The following is a 21288-nucleotide window of genomic DNA, read 5'->3' as shown; positions in this document are numbered from 1 at the left end:
CACTGTCCCTTACTCTTAACGATCTCCCTTCAGTAACTTCTACCATCCACATTTTAGTTGATGACTGTGTACTTCGCTGCTCTGTAACCAACTCGTCCGACGCTTCTGCCTTATATCAATATCTAATTCGCATACAATAGTGATGTGCTATGTGGCCTCCGTCCCTGAGAAGCTTTAAACTGTTGATTTCTTCTCACCACTGCCAAGACAACACATCCTACTTACAAAATTAACACTAGTACTACTTTTTCAAAGAATTCGTTTAAGTACCTTGGTGTTCACCTCATTAATGGCTTAACATTGTCTTGCCTTGTAAGCCATGTAACTAATTACTCTAATAGAACTGTTGGATACCTCTATCGTAACCTACCCATGGCTGGCACCTTCTTGTGTAAAATTACTAGATTACAAAACCCTTGTGTGATCACAACTTTAATATACCAATCATATAGTTGATCCACACTACTGTAACTTTACTGAACCTTATGAGCCTGTTAAAAACCATGCCACCAGTTTCATTCCCTCGAATACTCCTTCAGCATCTCTGCCATGAAATCTCTGTTACAGTCTCTGTTCTAGTCACTGTACTTCATGCCTGCCTTTATCACAAGCTTTTCATACAAGACCTCATGGCAGTCGTCTCGGCTAACCTGTGTATAGAACACCTCGCACAGGTCATCGTAAAAGTGGCGTTTCACCGCATGCCCACACAACTACATTTAATGAGTCATTTTTCACAAGCACTGTTCACAACTGGAATCATCCGTCATCAGTGATCCTGTAAGCTTCAGTACTGCCATCGAAGAACCTGTCTAATCATAGCCATGTATACCACCAGCCTGTCGCCATTTATCATTGTAAAGTCTTGCATTAGGACCTCTGAGGTATCAATAAACACATAAATAAAAGCATGGTTGATAAAGATTCCTTACAATATGGGAACTGTGATTATGTTCGGCAGGAATATATATATATGTAACTGGATCATGTTGAACAGTGTTAAGCTTGAGCTTGGCACAATTGTCTTTCCTGTGATATTGAACTTAGAAATTAGGATACTGAGTGATAACACTGACATGGTGGCTTGCCTTTTGAACTTAGAATGAACTTAGAATTTAGAATTTGATTGCAGTATTCCTTTCTTTGCATTCATCCTAAATGCAGGGGTGGAAGTGCTGCTCCATTTGCTTCATTCTGCTCCAGCCTGCTTTCCCTGCTCCAAAATTGCTCCAATTCGACTGCATCAATGTTCTGACATTAAATTTAGTGGAGCACGGTTTTGCCGCAGAGTGGGCCATTACTGGTATTGACAGCAAGAACCGCAATCCGAGAAAATTAAGTTAAGTGACTATGAGAAGCGCAGCTGGGCAATGGTCTGTTATGAGTTCTGTATACAGGGTATGTGGTTGGTGTAGTCAAAACGATGGCAGCACACCGGTAGCAGAGGTGTAATGCATCTCACCCGAGCCTAATATGTATAAAATTTTAATATACTAGAAAAGTATGCAGCATAATGTTTGCTTATAAGCAAATTTGAGGAATTCGTTACGGAAAATGTTCTGTGCTCTTGATATAGCACCTACTTCCGGCCTTTTGAATCGCCTGTGGTGAGGAAAATGAGATCAGCGAGTGAAGCAGGCGCACCAGACTACTACGAGGTAGCGAAGCACTGGAAGTTGTAGACGAATATGTTTACTCAGGACAGGTAGTAACCGCAGATCTAGATCATGAAAGGGAAATAACTAGAAGAATAAGATTGGGATGGAGTGCATTTGGTAAGTATTCTGAGATTATGACTAGTATCTTAGCGGTATTGCTCAAGAGGAAGGTATACAGCAGTTGCATCTTACACTTACTCATCTATGGAGCTGAAACATGGAGGCTAACGAAAAGGGTTCTATTTAAGTTGAGGACAACGCAGATGACTATGGAATGAAAAATGGTAGGTGTAACGTTAAAAAATAGGAAGCACATAGAGTGAGTTAGAGAAATAACTTGAGTTAATTACATTCTAGTGGAAATCAAGAAGATGAAATGGGCATGGGCAGGGCGTGTAATGCGTAGAGAGGACAACCGATGTTCGCTTAGGGTAATAAACGATTCCAAGGGAAGCAAATCGTCGCAGGGGACAGCAGAAAGTTAGGTGAGCGGATGTGGTTAAAAAGTTTGCAGGAGTAAAGTGGATGCAGCTAGCACAGGTAGAGGAGTATGGGAGAGGCCTTCACCCTGCAGTTGGTATAGTCTGGCCGATGATGACTACGAGCCATTGGAAACTTGTCCAGCCGCAACGAACTACACGGTTTGTTTGTAGCGATTCTGCTGTGAATACAAGCAGGTGCTTCACCATCTAGCCTGTCATGCCTACGACAGACAAAAGCACACTTGGAACTCTTATGGAGGTGATGCCACTTAGGTGCCAGTCACTAAATGTGTTTTCAAAAGTGTTGGAAAGTCATACGGGGCCTATCGCCAGTGTGCTAAAACTAAGATAGCTCAAGCAATAATTTGAGCAGCCACAGAGGGCCATAAAGTAATGAATTTGAAGGGGAAAAAGGCTATACTTAAAGTGCCACCTATCTTCCCTGAAGGCGTTACTGGCCAGTACCCAGAAATTTATCGGCACAGGCGCAGGATCAAAAAGAATATGCACAAGATAGAAAGCAGAAATGTACTGTTCATTGATGTGAACTTCGAACTAGTGGCAATACTTGAGTGCATCAAGGTGGTGAAGTCCACCTTTGAATCTTACAAAACAGTATAAATCTCTTAGTTAAACGATCTTCAATTATGAAGTGTAGAAGGCAGCATTCCATTTGCTGCTATTTAACCCTTTGACTGGTTTTGCCGTACAGGTGCTGCGGCTGTATGCCGTCCCGCGGCGTTTTTGCAGTACGGGTATTGCGCTAAACGCATAGCGTTTGAAATAGTTCGACACTGGAGGTTATTTTTTTTTTTTTTCGAAATATTCGACAGTCAGAGTTAAGTGAGGAAGCTAGAATTCTATTATTAAAAGCGAGTCTAGAATCTTGCTCCAAGACATAATGTGATTGCTCCAAAACTCTCGTTTTATTGCTTCAAAGCTGCTCCGAAGTTACTTTATTACTGCTCCCTGAGCTGTTCTAAAATGCTTGAGCCTGCTTCCACCTGTGTAAATATATTTACTTTCTTCCTCTATACGGCGCGCTTCAACCAAGAAAAAGCTCGGTTATAATTTCTTTTCCGTGTTTTTTTGTTTCTGTGACTAAACTATTTAAACTAATATTCTGCCTTGAGGTCTAAACCAACTTAATAATCTCCTTAATAATAAGTAAAGCATATAAGCGGAAGGAGCGATCACTTTCACTTTGACATTAGATGTTGCAGAAAGTCAAGTTCATCATGGTTGACAGCAAAGTCTTGTTCATTGTAATAAATTTATGACTGTATCAATACTTGTGCGTGTTACTATTGGAATGAGGTCTTTGAGATTGAGATATATGTGGTCAGAGGTAGGGAGATGAACACAGCACCGACTGTCAACTGAGGTTTATTGGAAAACGGAGGAATTTATGCACATTTTCATAACATGTGACTCAGCCGAAGTCAAAACGTCATATACACATATACCAGTTTTCTCTCCTAACAAAGCACTGACAAAAAAATAAATAAATAACAATAAACAAGAAATCACAAAAATCAAAACACAAGTGAAGTAGTATACACCATGAGCAAGCACATGCCTCACCGCTAAACATTCGATGAAGACAAATGAAAAAGCCAGGTTGAGCTGTATATGGGCTTCTGTTGTCAAAATGTAAAGTATGAATGAGCAGGATTAAGTCGTGTCGTTAGCCTTAAAAACCACCAGATATAGAACCGGAAACTGCCATACAAGAAAAGATATAACAATACTAAGCGTTTTGAGTAAACCTACGCTACTTACAGGATCTCAAGTTCTTTTTCACTGAGCATTATTGAAGGTGCACTGACGCACAAGCCCTTTTTCTGTTTGATGACTCTTGCCTCCAGAATCTCTCTTGTAATCTGCTTGTTGCTTCTACCAATAATCTTTGTTTTGTGAAGCCCAGTGCTTAAAGTCTGGCTCAATCGGAGGGGGTCTGTACTGGTTCGAGCATTGGTGGAAAGGGAAATAAAGAGAGAAAGTGGCTGGTTGCCTGTTTTGCAAATCGTTTTATACAAAGGGGAGAAATCATTAGTTTTCTCCATCTCTGGTTTTTATTAATACTCAATGTGAAACTGTTGAAACGATAGAGAAGAAATCTTTCAATTACACCACTGACAAGAACAAAACAATGATTACTTGGTTTGTATTCTTACAGTCCTCATGCTTGAATTCAAGCTTTTGGGGATCTCAGACCCCTCTTAAATATTACGGGGGGGGGGGGGGGGGTCTCTGACACACCCCCTGGCTTTAAGCTCTGTAGAAGCCAGGGCATACAACCTGTGCACCTGCTGCAGTGCAAAGCAACGTTTCCTTCGCAGATGTTTCTTTTTTGCAAGTTTTTCATAGGTATAATTGTGTTCTCAGAGCCATGACACCATGTTCCGGATAGCCGGCTTCTTTCAACCTGTCAATTTGATGAATGAAGCTGCTTTCCAGGCATTTTCGAGATTATCTCATTCTTCTTTTGACACCTCTTCCTTTCTTCTGTCACTAAATTTCATGTCAAACGTAAAATGGGAACAAATTTTCTCACCATCCCGGCATATTTCATTTTCCTCACTTTTGTTTCCCGACCTGGTGGGCTTGGCTAGTCTTGCATCTACCCGTTTGTCTAATGTAACATTTCCCACAGCTTAGTGGGATCTCGTACACCACACCTGTGCTGCAGGGTACAAATAAAGTCTGGTGTTTTATGCTACATGCGCGTTGCTGCACACCACAAGTTTGAGTGATCCTACAAAGCTTCAATAACTTTTCCGAAGCTGTAAAAACTACTTCGATATTTACTTTTTTGCCTATTCGTTTCAAATCATGCGATATGCTGTGCAGATAGGGTATTGCAACCAGATTTTGTTGTTGTATTCTGTCCGCTGTGTTAGGCATAGCTTCCTTGCTGTTTGTTTTCATTTTTTTATAGGTTCCTTCAGCAACTGAGATGACACCATGTTCCGGATAGCCGGCTTCTTTCAACCTGTCAATTTGATGAATGAAGCTGCTTTCCAGGCATTTTCGAGATTATCTCATTCTTCTTTTGACACCTCTTCCTTTCTTCTGTCACTAAATTTCATGTCAAACGTAAAATGGGAACAAATTTTCTCACCATCCCGGCATATTTCATTTTCCTCACTTTTGTTTCCCGACCTGGTGGGCTTGGCTAGTCTTGCATCAGCTGACGGACTGGTTGGCTTTGGTGATCCGTACTCGGGACATTCTCGGTGCCTAATACTCCGTGTCATTAAAGTTTCTTCCTCCTTCTCCCAGCGCATTTCTTTCTTTACCGTTTCCACCTAAAGCATCTTGTCCCAACTATATCTCTCATTTGCATTAACCTAGAACACTGCTTTTCCTTTTCACCATTGCCATTCAGTCCCCCATTCATCTTGACTCTCCTCCTTTTAATTGGTGTACCTGGCTGGAGTCCTCCATGTCGAAGTGACAGATGGCCCTGGCTCTATAAGTTGCAAACCTCTTTGGCACTCATTTTTGTAGCCAAATAAAGTTTATTACTACTACTTCTACTAGGTCTTGAAGTACAGTTTAAAGAGTTGAGGAAAGGTCTACAGGAACCAGCATAGCTGAGAGCGAAACTTAAAAAACACAATTAGACCTTAAACTTGGGTCGTTTTATTTTGCAGTTCATAACTTATATTTTGGATAGTTCCAATGAAGCTCTGAATGGTCGCTTTTGATCGTGCTTCTCTTAACATTTCTAACTGAAGGTATGAATGCATTCTAGAAAAGAAAGCAAAAGCCTTCAAGGCTAGGCTTTTTTTGTGCTAAGTGTTAAAATTTTTTATAAAAATTTGGCATTGGCAGAACAGCCAACTTGAGTATTAAATTTGGGTAAAATGAATTCTGCTTTAGCCATACACTCTAAAATTGCCCAGTACTCTTGCTGAATTTTGGGGGTGCTATTAAAATCACTTGTTTTGGCATTTCAAAAGCCTTTTTCTGTTTCTTCTTTGGCTGCATATACTGCAGCTAAGTCTCTTGATTTTAAGCGAGTATCTCAATTTTAAGGCACTTTTGATGACTCAGTACTCGCGCCTTTTCCTTTCTTAGAAATTTTTGCCTCAAATTCAAGTTAGTTTTTTATTTCGTACAAAGAGGAAGCAGCCACAGTTAAACAATTACTGTAAGTGTCTTGATGAGCTGGCCCATCAGGTGATGAGAAATGCTTTGTATATACGGATTCACTAAATGAGAAGCATGGGCATGTTCAACTCAAATAAAATTAGCTACCTTTTCTTAATCTTCAAAAAGCATTTTATACAGTGACCCTTAAGATTTTAACTACCAAACTGAACTACTTAATTGTTTTCTGCTGTCCATTTATTGCTATTCTTATGAATTTTTGCATCAGATTAAACAACCAAATCAAACCTGGTGATAATGTATCAGTAAAGGGGGTTGTAAAGGGTGGGGTTTATTCCATCTCCCATACTTTTTTTCCTTAATTTAATAACACAAGCCCCAAAATTTAAACTTCCACGAGTTTGTCCTTCTAGAATGAACAAATTGTGTTCTGAATGCAGTTTCAGTGAATAAGAATCTTTTGGCACCATGCAGGGGGTCATGCCGACGCCCATGTCAGTATCTATATCAGTGTAAACTTTCCCAAAACATAATTCTGTTGGCGTATTTAGCGCAAGAAATTTTTATGCGCGGGCTAAATTGAAACCACTGTGATGATCGAGCGCGTACCTGGCCATAACCTCCTCTATTTTTTTCGAAAAAATAGAGGAGGCTATAATTTTGGAAACACCATTATCGTCCCCGCTTTTAGCACATGAATTTAGGCCGCGCATGGCAGAAAACGAAACCTCTCGGTCGAGGATAATTTAGTGCGCGCGGCATATATATGTACGGGTGTACGTTGTACGATCGCTTCGCTAGCCATTCCTCCCGGGCGCTCCCGAACATTATGAAAGGAGTGACATCCGCGGCGGTGCGTGGCGCGTATTCAGCATGCATGACTAGCGTGGCGATTTGCGCTCACCCGCTGTATAGTTTCGGTTTCGCCTGTGTACGGCCGAAACTACCCGAGCAGGTAGCGTAGATGGCAGCGTACTGCTCCGAAGTTGTCACTTGCTCCTTCGTAGCGCACAGGAGGGACGGCAAGCTTCGAGAGCAAGGTATACCCGCACATATGAAACGGGCTCATAAGAGAGCCAGGTCATAGCCTCCTCTATTTTTTTCGAAAAAATAGAGGAGGCTATGACCTGGCTCTCTTATGAGCCCGTTTCATATGTGCGGGTATACCTTGCTCTCGAAGCTTGCCGTCCCTCCTGTGCGCTACGAAGGAGCAAGTGACAACTTCGGAGCAGTACGCTGCCATCTACGCTACCTGCTCGGGTAGTTTCGGCCGTACACAGGCGAAACCGAAACTATACAGCGGGTGAGCGCAAATCGCCACGCTAGTCATGCATGCTGAATACGCGCCACGCACCGCCGCGGATGTCACTCCTTTCATAATGTTCGGGAGCGCCCGGGAGGAATGGCTAGCGAAGCGATCGTACAACGTACACCCGTACATATATATGCCGCGCGCACTAAATTATCCTCGACCGAGAGGTTTCGTTTTCTGCCATGCGCGGCCTAAATTCATGTGCTAAAAGCGGGGACGATAATGGTGTTTCCAAAATTTAAAAAACTGATATAGATATTATAATTGCGACCTCAGCGAACCTATAGCTGTTAGTAAATGAGGCGCTAGTGCGCATGACTAGTTAAAAAGTATTATCAGTTATATACCAGCGCCTGCTTAATTAATTGTTATCGCACCGCATACACGGGCACAATTAAAAGCCTCCAGCCGAACCAACCCGTGAAACTGCATGTTAATTCTGCAATGCCCGCAGTCTCGGCATAGTTTCTTTTTTCACGACTCGCACCCGCAGCAGCGGAGGCTGCAACGAATTGCATGCCGCCCGTAAGCGTGTACGTGGCGTCGATCGGCATTGCAGTGCACCGTTGTGATCATTTAAGAGCCAACAGATCCCGTACGTCTTTGTTGGCCAGCGTGTATAAACGAGCGACTCGAGCAGGGTAAGCCATGCTAATTCGACCAGGGGGCGACTTCGTGCCAGGAATTGCATGGTTGCGATTTTATAGGACGTCGAGATTGAATTGCGATGGCCCAGTGGAAGCTAGGTGGAACGGGACTGCATGGCCATGTCACAAAAATGTAGCAGCCGCGGGCAAAACCAAGCACCCAACAACGCAACAGTGTCTTCTGCAGTCCCCCCCCCCCCTCCCCCGCTGTGCTGGTGCAGTTGGCGTACTCGACTTCTGTGTCCAAGGGTGTGGGATTCAATCCTGACTGGGGTGACTGCTTTTCGATGGGAGCGAATACTAACAAGGCGCCCGCGTGTACTGCGCGGTACGGTAAAAACCCAGCTAGATGGTCGAAATTCTCGGAGCCTTCCACTATATACGGCGTATCTCATAGCCTGATCGAGTTGCTTCGGGACCTCATAAACCAAACCAAACCATATTTTGCAGTGCAGTTTAATTCGTCCCCCACGTACCCACCTTGCATACACAGCATATGTAACGCGACTCATTCGAACATTTGACCTCGAGAGCTATTATTCGAACTGAAGTGGAAGCGCGAATTTTCATGTGGCACTTGATCTCAGTGCGTGGTTATGCATATGTTTGTTGTGAACATAAAATATGGAAAAAGAAGTAATTTTTTTTACTATATATTTTGCGCTGCCGGATTTACAAGCAATGATATATCCAGCAGCCAAATGACCGTTTATATAGAACAATTTGTTCAAATTATTCCATGTTGGTCTCTAACAAATCCAGTGCGTAAGATATGCATCAGAGTGAATCGCCGAACTTTCATCCTCTGATGTGCTCTTTATTCGCTTCGCCGATTACGCGACTGCCATAGGGCTGCGCTGTAAACTAAACTCAATAAAATATTTTATTTATGTGCTCAATTAGTAGAGATGGCTTACCTGCTTATAGTGCAATAATCAGCGAAAATTGATGGCCATTAGCAACCAAACTGGAAAGAGGGTTGAATCCGTGCCGCGGAGGGCATGGCGTCGCTAGGAGAATCGACGGCAACGATGCGCCGGCCGACAGCTGCCAGTCGATGACCAGACGCATAGCATGCTTGGTTTGTAAAGGTGACCACTGCTCAAGTGCTGCCGATACTTTACGTCGCAGTCGACAAGAAAGAAGTGAAAGCGATTAAATTGATTTACGTTGCACTCTCTCCAGGCGTTTTAATTGAGCAGTAGCCCGTCCATGTTTGGTGTCAGTGCTGCGTTTTCATTTTTAGTATCAACCAAGCAGCTCGATTAGACCACATTAATTGTGCTTGAGGGAGTATATATGACAAACACTAAGTGACGAAGATATATCAAATTTTCTTTATTAAAAATAGTAGTTGGCAGGGCCCTTACCTGCAGGTATACTTAAAGCCTGATAGCATCTGGTTTAAGCACCCTTCCATATATATTTCATGGAAATCAGGTTAAGCCTAGCTGAGTCCACTTAGAAAGGTACCCTCTCACAAAACATGGCATGCCAGTGCGAAAGCACGAAGGTGCTGTATAGAAACTAGCAGACGTCGTCCTTGCATGATGGAAACTGGCAGCTTGAAATATGAAATCTATATGTGCCAGGAGGAATTCTATGTAATATTAAGCATTGCAATACTTTGCTTGAAAGCATATGCTTTTTTTTTTTTTGCTCATTAGTTTCATTCACAGTGAACATATGAGGTGTCTACTCGGAGACATTTACTCTATTTTCCTTTTCCAAAAGCTTGCTTCGTCCCTGACAGGGTACTGCCAAATTTTTCAGTTTTAAGCTAAGAAAATTTCTCACTGCAAAATTGGAAAGTGTGCCAAGTAATTAAGTAAGGCAACAATGCTATGCTTCAGAATACTCAGGCTACTGGAGGCATTAAGCTGAAAGTTTCATCATTAAAATCTTGTCAAACATGAGGATAGTCCGAAACTGAATTGATAAACTACTGATGTTAATACTGCATTTATGGTTCCAAAAATGGCTGGGATCACACGTGTATGCTGATGGTACAGTGTAGCAACTTTTGTTGCTATACGTACCTTAATTACTATTTCTCAATTTTTGGAACGCTGTCATCTTGACAATGCTATTTTTTTAACTGCCGATTTTACTTATAATTACTGTGCCTAAAGGTTAAAGGTGTGGGAAAGGTTATACCAGAAACTGAAATACACATAAATTGAGCAAATGCAACAAATATTTCGGGGGCACTTCAGCACCGCTGTTAAGGAAAACATGCCACAGCATTTACGACTCCTGTATCCTCATTCCTGTACATTTAGTTGGCTACTTGTTGACTCACCAATCTTAGTTTGCACTTTTATCACACATACCAATTTGTAAAATTACTAATTACCACATTATGTAAATGAACTCCCAACTCACACATCTGACGGGATTCTGAAAGGCAATGAGTTTTTCTCATGTCAAAGGAGCTGCTTGGGTAGGCAGCTGGACCATACCATGGTCCTCACATCACACAGACCAATCCATCCGGTCATACTATCTGCCACTCATCCTTGTCGCTCAAATTGCCGTTTTTGGTAAATATGGCCTTTTAATGCAGTCACATTAAATTAGGCGAGGGCTTCAACTATTGTTACATGTAAAGAATTACTGCACACGCTTTTTATGCCCTTTTAGTATGCTGCCTCACCATCCCAGTAGCATAGAGGCACAGCAATAGTGTATTAAGCGGGCATCCAAGGTTAGAATCTCATTGCTACAAGCATGTCACCTCGCTATTGAACACAATTCACTTTGAAGGGCCAAGATTTCAATATTTTAGTAAAGTGATTAGCACTGCCAAATGTTTGAGCATTACATGAGGTGACAGTATGGGTGTAAGTAAGCATTGCAATTGAGAAAGTTGCTGCTCATCTGCAAAATACTGAATTAAACAAATCTTATGCAATTCAACAAACACCACCCACTTTGCCATTTTATCATCAGTCCCTGTCTGCAGTTCGAAACATCTTCATTGGGCTTACCTCTAAAAATTGTCTACGAAATATATCTGTGAACTTTTCTTACTTCACTGGTTTTGCGGATTATTTCCAGTCTCAAAAGGAATAACAAATACATGTGGTTCTATGACACATACAGTAAATACTTACCTTACTAGGTAGGTTACAAAAAGAGAAGTAATGCAGAAGGTAGGCAGTCTAAACATAAATGAGTGTGTCAACATGGTGTTTTGGCACTGGAGTGTTTATTACTCCAATCATGTGCGTTAATAATGAATGAAAAGGCACATAAGTAGGAATACTTTATTTTGACACAGAAGCTATGGCCAACGTGTGTGTGTTGCCATTACGCTCGTAAGTGAAGTGCAGACTTGTGAGTACACTGTTGAGCCAGTAGCACAGGGAGCAGTCAACTTGGGCCAGGGAATGCCATGCTTTGAAAGGTGGGCAGCTGTTGTGATCTCTCGACTAGTATCAGTCACGTGCAGGATCGGCTGTCACGGGGAGAAAAAACAAAAGAATGCAAGCTCAGAACAACAACAAAACACCCAGAGAAACTCAGAGATGTACCAAATTTAAATAAAAAGATAGCAGGACTGCAGCTAATGCAGCAGCTCATATATTCTAATAGTGGATTTGCATATGGTCACTACACCCTCAAAAAGGAAAGAAGTACAAATGCTGAATTCATGACTCGTCAAAGGAACCAGACAAGAAGAAAAGTGTGCACCCTGTAGCATAGCTCAAGAATGAGAAAAGCCAAAACAGCGAAAAGGTTACCCTAAGTAAGGCCAGTACTAGTGCTCTCTGCATGCGTGTGACAATGTATCACTGCAGTGCATATGCACAGCAGAAATGGACACCATGGGTGGTAAAGAACTTTATCAACACTGGCCGCAGACATCAGAACAGACAGCTGATTGTGCTTTGGTATAACGCAAGCATGCGGGCTTTGGTAGGTTGTGAAGCATATAAATAAATGTTGAGACATCTTGAAAACCATGTGTGCACATTTTCATTTGCTGCTGCATCCAAGAAGTTTCGCTTGCACTGTTCATTAGACAACATGCGTTGCTCTCGGATTGTAGCGTTTGTCAACTACACAGCATGATTCCAGAATTGCGACTGACTCAGCTGTGAACATTTCATTTTTCTAAACTTGCGAAATCCTTCCTATGGGCTGTGAAAAAGAATGAGGAACTGTTCCACCGAAATGTAGTCGCTCGCCCTCTATAATGCACATGATGGCAGCCATAAGTCATTTTGTGCCAAACAGTAATTTCCATACAAGTAACAAGAAGTTCTCAAACTATGTGACAGGACCATAGCTATTTACTTTGAGGGTGGCCACAGCAAACGGGCAACAACCACAAGATGGGCAAATCCCTCACCGAACTACAGGACCATGACAGTTGCTACAATGCTAGCATCATAAAACCTCTGGCTGTCTGATATATGGTCCTCATCACAAATACACCAGTTCATGTTGTTAAGGAGGCTGTCCATGAGCATCATACTTCTCAAAGCAGCTAAAAAATATTGCAAACAGAGACCAACACTTGATTTTAAGTGCAGTAGCAGCACTACTAACATTCAGTGTGTTAATGGAGTATAGACACCCTGGAACAGATGACAAAAATTTAATTATAAATTATTTAGCGGTTGAAGATAAAAACCAGGCGATGATCTGTACAGAGTAATGTTTTGCATGTCGTTAACAAGCAAAATGCGACCAAAATTAGGTGCATATGCTCCTGTAAGATGAAGTGCTGCACTGGCCTAGCCCAAGCAGTGAGAGTACCTCCAGTCAAAACGCTTTCAAGTGCCATCATCCATGAGATGGTTGCCCAATAGCAATCGGAATTTTCATAATGCAGCGTTCCTTATCTTCGGCCAGCATTTTTCACTCTTCCCAATGGATGCAACCCTCCCCAAAACTCCAAATTGAAGACATCAATTCAGTCATGCAGAATTGTCAATAATGACCTGAACCACAAACCAACTTGGAGAGGTGGAAGCAGGCTCGAGCACTTTGAAGCTATAAAACGGGAGTTTTGAAACATTCAAATTGTTTTGAAGCATGTTTCTAAAGTCAAAAGATTTTATTAGCTGAATTTTTTATACCTGACATACCAAAATAACCTATTTGATTTTTATTCAAAGATCAATGCATTGCTGAAAATGCAAGACTAACAGCCAAAACATGTATAGATGTTTAAAATAACACAAATGACCTTAGCAACAATTTGGAACAAACTAGTAGAAAATGCAATGCTTGTTTCTATACTTGATGCCCGAACGATAAGTTTGACTAAAAACATGACTCTTTTAGCTTGAGAAATGTGGACTATACCACTATGATGTGCTCAAGCACCACTAGACTAGTTTGGAGTTCACATCAATAAGCAGCACATTTCCACTCTTTATCATGTGGATATAATTTTTTTTATCCATGCCTGTTCTGATAAAATTTCCAAGGCACTGATCAGTAATAACTTCAGTGAGGATAGACTGCACTCAAGGATAGCCCTTTCCTCCTCCAGATGCCCTACTCCACGGCTTTTTGTCAGTGGCTTCTCATGTTTTCGCTTGAGTGGCACCGGAGATTCCTTAATTTTAACATGTTAATGATGGGCCCTCCATGCCTGCCCAACACTTGTGACATTTCTAATGATTGACACCTTCATGGTGTCACACCCATAATACTGTATGTTTTTGTCTGACGTATGTTTGACAAGCTTATTATTAACAAAGAGGTTCAATGAAACAGATCTATGACTGCCAGAAATGAGGCTCATGCTGGTCTGGCTTATGGGATTTAATGTCCCAAAGCAACACAGGCTATGAGAGGCTCATGTTCTTCTATTTAGCAGAAAAGGAAAAAATTGAGGAAAGCATATAAATAACTAATAAAAACAAAATCAGCATTGGTGATGAATGGCAATTAGCAGTGTATCTACTCTCAAATGAGAAATAACTCATTGCAAACTAGGAAAACAAAACAAAAACAAGAAACATGCCACTGTTGAGGTCCGAGACCTCCACATTATGCATCCCATGCTTTACAAACTAGCTACAATAATGGCTGTGCAATCTTTTACTTTCATGCTATTTATGTTGCATGTACCCCAACATAGACAGCGTTCATCAGTGCTAAACTAAACCACAGCAGCAGACGTGGGAATGCCCTGTAAATACAGCAACAAGGTTAACGACTGGGCGAGTTGGTAATCATTCATTTTAAACCAGCCAAAAGACGAGACACAGAAGCCAGCCTCATCTCGTTCGCTTCTATTCTCTGTCTCGTCTTTTGGCTGGTTTAAAATGAAATACAGCAAGTGCCAAGTAGAACATGATGTGGAGCGTGGTGTCTGAAGGGTTGTGTATGAACGAGCCGCGCCGGCGCGGCACGCCACTGCTCGTAGTGTGCCCAACCTCCGACAGGCAGTGAGACCCACGGATTCGGGCAGTACGGCCAGTGTGACTCTTTCATCTTCCCATGATAACTCTAGACTTAGAAATTAGCTGAAAACGAATGCATTAGTTTAGGCCGTTTACAGTCTCCAAACACACCACGAAATATGTCAGCTGTATTGCATTTCGCTTCTGCTTAAAGGGGGACATAGCTCTTAAAATTATTTTCCAATTTTTGACCAAATTTGATAAAACCTGGCATTCTGATTCAGTTTCTTGCACTGATTTCAAACATGCCACCATTTTTCCAACTGGCCAATTAGTTCAAGAGATAATGAAATTAATTGTTCATAATTTGCAGAAACAATGAAAAAATAACAGCACTACAAAAAAATTCACATGGACACTTTGCTAGGTACTAGAAAGCATAATGAATACAATGTTAGGAGCATTTCTTTTTTTTAAACAAATATTAGCGATGTTATAGCAGTTCAAAGTTTTCCATTTTGCTCTAAATCAGACAGGAAGGCACTCACATTTGGCGCAGTGAATTTTAAACTGCTATAACATCGCTAATATTTGTTATACAAAAGTGCACGTAACATTGTATTTGTTATGCTTTCTAGTACCTAGCAAAGTGTTCACGTGAATTTTTTGTAGTGCGGTTATTTTTTCATTGTTCCCGCAAATTATGAACAATTTCATTTTATCTTCTGAACTAATTGGCCAATTGGAAACATAATTATATATTTGAAATCAGTGCAAGAAACTAAATCAGAATACCAGGTTTTATCAAATTTGTTGAAAAACGTAGGAAAAATAGCTTTAAGAGCCATGTCCCCTGTTAAGGATGGCGACGAGACAAACGCGAGAGCTGCCGCTTTCAACTATTGTGACAAGAATTCCCCACCGGAAAGGAACGCGGGGTGTTTGGCCAGACGGCGACAGCAGCCCAAGTCGGGCAATCGGGAAACAAAAAGGTTCAAGTGAATCTCGGCGTCTTCCCGCCTGGGTCAGTACCCTCAAGCCGGCCACGCGGTCATCCCCTTCGTCTGGCCGACAGCGCGCAACGGCCCTTGCGACGCAGACGGTGTGGCCCAGACCAAGTCCTCGCTAGCCATCTACACTACGCTTCTCCAATTCGTCTTGCCGACAGCGCGCAGTGGCGCGTTTGACATGGGAGTGCCCCCGACAATGGGACGCAGACAGACGCCGATCGACGCAGGTGTGTGCCAGACTGTGAGACGCCGGCAGTCAGTGAGCTCCTCGTGTGCTGCCCTTTACACTGCCACAGCGGCTTCCTGCTTCCCCACCAAGCCTAAACTTTCGAGGGGGCCCCGAAAAAAGAAAAAAAAGAGAGAGAGAGAGAGAGAGAGAGAAAGTAATCGGATTTCTTGTGAGGAGGCTTTAATATTTAGACACCGCGTGCAGCAAAATATAACATTAAAATCTCGAGGAAACGCAAGGTAGCCAATTGCATGTGTATGTAGTCTTCACGCCATGCCAAAACGGCCGTTAGTTAAGTATAAGTATCACCTCCGTCAAAGAAAGAGAAAACCAATACTCTTCCCAATTTAATGTATCTGAACTGGAGGCGACAGTGGTAGAAGAAAGACAAGAAGCTCAGGCGGCGTGCCCGCCCTGTGGTGTGCGAGAGGCGCTGTTATATCATAGCTATATTTATCGCACCGTCGCCAGGGCCGGCATGTGTTCTGGCTGCAATGCTCTTCGCTGATTCTGCATGTAGAAGGTCCCCCCCCCCGCGCCTCCAATTCCCCCTTTCGAGAAAGATGGCGCCGTTGCGGCAGCAAGACTGTATCTGTGGCTGAGGCGTCCCGAGTGTTGAACAGCAACCTTGGAAAAGGCCAAACCTCATAAAGCGTTCACACGTTGGCCCTTCCCAGTGGTTTGTATGAGGTTTCCAGTTCCTAGTCTCCAGTGGTATACAAAACTGACCATATGCGGAAGCACCTTATCGCAGACCAGACTGTCTGTGCTCGCTGATAGCTTAAACAGCCTCATCCAGCGTTACTCTAATTTATTAGGCGAATGCCACGCTGCACCACACTAGAGTAACCTGCACATGGCATTTTAAGCTTTAAAACATGCAAGAGCGGTGTCTGACTGCTGCTCTTCAGTCACAGAGGGGAGTAATTTCATATATTCGTTTGAATCGTTCAATGGGCCCGCGCACGTCTAATTGCTTACGACATTAATTGACTCATTTAAACATTGCTCATTCAAGATTTATCTTATTTCAACGTCAAGGAGATTTCTAAACTCTATCAAGCCTTTGCGGCTATTTCTGTTATGAGACGTTCCAATCAACAGCTAAAAATGAAAACCATACCCACGTTTGGTTTTGAATTTTCTCACAACGAAAAAAAAAAAAAAAAAAAGTGTACATGACATCAAAAAAAAGCTATGTCTGGAGTAATGGTCCCCAACCGGCTCAAGGTATGAGGATGCTGTAGCACAGGCGTTCGGATCACTTCGGCAACATGGGGTCCTTCAATGAAACTGTCATCTATAGCATATGCCTGCCATGCTTTCAGCTCCGACCGAAATGCTGTCTCCCAATTAGGATCAGACTAGGGTATCCCAGCCCAGTACTCGAGAGCTTTAATGACTAAGCCACCGCGGTGCCGTAATAAGTTAATAAATAAGCTATGAAGACTAAACCTTTTTCTCGAAGCGTACCAGTTATTTCATCCGTTTCGTTGCTGCGACGCCGCGGATTTTTACTCTGACAAAGTGACTATAAATCGGACATCGGCTTTCTGTGTACAAGCCCGAATCCGGCTCGGGCCCACACGTTTAAGTCCACCCCGGGTCCAGCAAAAATGTTCACGAGTCGGCCCAGACGACCTGTGGGCTGAGCCGCAGCCGGCTTTTGGACCGGCCCATGCCCACGCAGTGTCGTGTAAAGCACGTGCTACCTTCACCTGACACTTCTACACAAGGTTTGACGATCTTTTATTTTTTCGGTTCCTGGGGCTGCCTTTCAGTGGGTGGCTTTCTACTTTTCGAAGTCTGAAAGGTAGGCAAGGCCGGCAGAGAATATCGTGGGGACCGCTTCCTTTGCTAGCAACGAGCAACGCTTTGTAGCACATGCCCATTTAACTCTGTCATCCATGTTTTGGACACAAACCTGGGCTTCAAATGCCCCTCACAAACAGTGACTGTATAGCTCGGTCCTATCTTGGTATGCCGGCCGCCATAGCTGAAGCTGTTCGACATCTTTTCGCACCGAAAAAAGCTGACATTTTTCATTGCAGAATACGTAGTCTGTATCACAGTGGAGAACAATGCACGTTTTTTCCACATTACATTACAACTTAGAATATACCATGATCGAAGAAAGGCGTAGAGCGGGGGCGTCAGCGAAAGTTGAGAACTGACTGCCATTCCTTGCGGCAACCAGCGAACCCGCGGCCACCAACAGTCAACGCAGTCTCTCGGCAGCCTACAGAAATCAGCGCATCGGTATCGCCACTTACTGCTTGGTGTGGAGCAGCCCGCTCACGCATTTCTATTCTAACACCATGATGCGGAGGTTGTGTGTCCGGGCCGACCAGTGGCATATGGTAGTTTTTTGCTTGACAATTACCTCAGACAAACTCATTATGAAATCCATTGATAGCCACGCCATTATGGGCATAGAGCAGCGGTCTCAAACTCATATTGCTACGTGGGCCGCATTGACAAAGCCTTTTCTCTCATGATCCAGGAGCCAGAAAATAACAAAACAACAGAAAACAAAGTACAATAAATAACGATAAAATGAACAAAAAGAAGCAAAACTTCTTTTTTCCAGACCAAGCCCTTCCATTATTGCAAAAGAAAAGCAACGTGTGCTCCTTTCTGCTTGAATGCCCGACAAAAGCAGTTTCAGGATCACTCGGAGAGAGGTACTGAAATGACATACCTGTTAATAAATACCACACTTATAATCCTCAGCAAGAAAAAAAAAAGCACACTTGGAAATAAAAGAAAAGGCAGGATGTCTGGCTCCTTGCTTTTGAAGGCATAGTGATGTCAAATGAAAGTTCATGCAGAGAAAAGGCAGGATGTCTGGCTCCTTGCTTTTGAAGGCATAGTGATGTCAAATGAAAGTTCATGCAGATTAAGTGGTCAACGCCTTATTAAAAATGAATGCGTACTAACTGGGTACTAAGTCTGAGCTTATTTTAGTTTGAAATTAGGGCTGGTGGTAATGCTTTCAAAACGTTAGCTGAAAATTGAGCTGGGCAGACTGCATCACGCAGCTTCGCTGGCCGTGCTCCAAGACCCCTGGCATAAAAGGATCATCTCTGATGAGTGGAAAAAGACTGCACGGCGCTGCTGCGCCAGAAGATGCAGGAGATGACAAAGCAAGTGAGTGCGAGGGCGTGCTCACAATTCTTGCTGCTACAGTGAGCCTCATTTGCTAGGCTGCTTTGATTAATGTGAAGCAACCCTGCCACACTCGGCTGGTAGGCATATCGGTGCCCGGAGAAGCTGTCACTGTTTTTAGCTGCTCAACGGCCCTGATAGTAACCAAATAAATAAATAAATAAAGTTCTTGCAGCAACTTTGTCACACGCACAAAAAAGCGACACAACCAATCTGTGCAGGAATACCATTCGTTAAAGAAGGCAGCTTTGCTAGTTTCTCACAGCGAATTGAGAAGACAATATAGCGTGGTTTGATCTTCCATCTCAAGCAAACATTTGTTTGTTTTTGGAGCTAGTCTGGTTTTCTTAGTCTGAATCAACTGTTACATTGCACACTGTTTGCAATGCATTAATTGCAGCTGAGAAAGAAAGGCTGCGAACTACAAGCTGGACACCGCAACTGCAGGAAGCTGCAGGGATGCTTGCTTATTCGAATCCTTTATGCACTCTATGCAAACTGGTGACCTGTGCCATGTTCCCCATGTAAAAATTAAAACAAATGACCAGTCCCGGTGGCACAGCAATTGTTTTGAAATTAAGTACAGGGCTCACCTTGTGGCGTTGGAGCATATGCTGCCTCCGCCTTTCATAGTCCCATTTGTTCAGCCTCAGCAACCAGCAAGCCCATGCTAGACTCCAAAACACATATCAGGAAGGTCCCTGCGTACAAATATTAGACGTCAGCTTATAAGCGATGTTTACACACACAAAAGAAATTAAGACAAGTACAAGGCGAAATCGCTTACCTCACCGTAATTAGAAAGTGGCCCTGCATACACTTGACAGTGCGCAGTCATAAAATGAGGTATGAAATCATTATTCTACACCGCGTCATTACAATGCGGGTCACACAAAGGGTCACGTCGCACAAATGGTTAGTACGTCGTAGTGCACCGAAACAAAAGCTTCCCACACAGGCCTGTGTGATCCTCGCCTTTCCTGCTTCTACGCGTTGTTTTGTCATGTCCTAGTATCTCCTCAAGTCCCTCCATCAGCTCAAAGACGTTACAATCAATAAATATTCATCCAGACCGCTGAGGAAAGCTCACCCAAGTTTCCCGCCCTTTTTAGGCGCACGCAAAGACTGGTAGTCAGGCGTGTTTTACAGACTTTCGTGCGGTTGGCCTAATAAACGGTATTTAACCGCATGTTCATTGGTGTAGAACTACGTTGAGCTTTCGATTGAAACTTTCTATAATACACCTTTGGGCCGTTCGGGCCCACTGCCGGCCAAGCAGGCTCAATGGTCGTCAACAGAACATTTGGGCGCAGGGAAGTTGAAAACTAAATGTAGAGTTCCAGACAGCGGGCAATGACTCAATACATGCATACTGAAATATCTAAAAAATAGAAAAAATTGCTTACGTACCGTACAACACGAGAGCGCACGGCTGGCACGGCGACGCAGCTCCCACGGCTCCGACGACCAGCCATTCTGCTACTAAAAACAACCACCTACCCACAAAACAATAGCCGGACGTGACGTTTTTCTTAAACCGGATAAGACGTCATGGGTTGCAGCAAGCATTTTGCTCCTGCAACCCGGTTGCAGGAAGCATTTCGCTGCTGCAACCGGGTCGCAGCAGACGGCGCCCTTCCGATGGCTTCAGCGCCAGCACATAAAATTGCATACCTTTATCTCTATGCCTTTAAGCATCTTTAAAGGTATTTACATAATAATTCACTCATATCATTTCAGTTGTATGTTTTTTATTTTGTCACATTTTACTCGAATCATCAAGCGAGCTTCAGCGCTGTGTGGTGGCCAACCCGTGCAACAACCGAACGGCGATGGCCAATGGCCAAACGAGAGAAATAAATTTGTACAGATTCGAGCTTTCTTTTAGTAAGGACAAAAAACATAAACATATAAACGTTGCACTAGTTGCACGCAGCTTGCGACAGGGGTCGCCATTTGGCGCTTCGCCGCCGCCGCCGCTATTTCGTTTTGCGGCCGGCAATGGATGATAGTTTGGCTTGTGTGTTAAAGCGAGGAACCTTTAACGAGATATACACTTAGCTGGCAGGGACACTTTGATACGAAACGACAACAGCAACCGCAACCTATCCGCTGGCGCGGTTCCCGTTGCGGCATCGATCATCCTTTGCCTGCCCGGCTTGACTAGCAGAAGTTTGACGGGTGAGTAGGCCTAGCAGGTGTAGGGATTTTCTTCCTGGGCGTTTGTATGAGCTCGCCGTTGGCAATGCCCGCGCGGAAGAGAGAGACGCCGCGACGCTTCGTGCTTTGCGTGTC

At 43.2% G+C, this 21288-nt stretch overlaps 1 protein-coding gene and 1 long non-coding RNA gene across 3 annotated transcripts in view; one reads left to right on the top strand and one right to left on the bottom strand.

The window, feature by feature from the left end:
* Positions 1-11473: 11473 nt before the first annotated feature.
* On the bottom strand, positions 11474-20561 carry LOC146198233 (uncharacterized). The gene is made up of 3 exons (XR_014704970.1): positions 20404-20561; positions 19587-19694; positions 11474-11678 (listed from the first exon to the last, which is right to left on the bottom strand). It is a non-coding gene; the product is annotated as an uncharacterized LOC146198233 (long non-coding RNA).
* Positions 20562-20901: 340 nt separating this feature from the next.
* ebi (transducin beta like ebi) overlaps positions 20902-21288 on the top strand; it is a 37243-nt gene continuing 36856 nt past the window's right edge. The window contains exon 1 of one of the 2 annotated variants that reach the window (XM_084593632.1): positions 20902-21174. The gene's annotated coding sequence lies outside the window, so the exon portion shown is untranslated. The remainder of the gene's footprint in view (positions 21175-21288) is intronic. The other variant, XM_084593631.1, reaches the window with a different exon arrangement.

The sequence above is a fragment of the Amblyomma maculatum genome, chromosome 2 (genome assembly GCF_055883805.1).
Source record: "Amblyomma maculatum isolate TAMU_Amacu chromosome 2, ASM5588380v1, whole genome shotgun sequence".
NCBI lineage: Eukaryota > Metazoa > Arthropoda > Arachnida > Ixodida > Ixodidae > Amblyomma > Amblyomma maculatum.
This window is presented reverse-complemented; position numbering and strand designations above follow the sequence as displayed.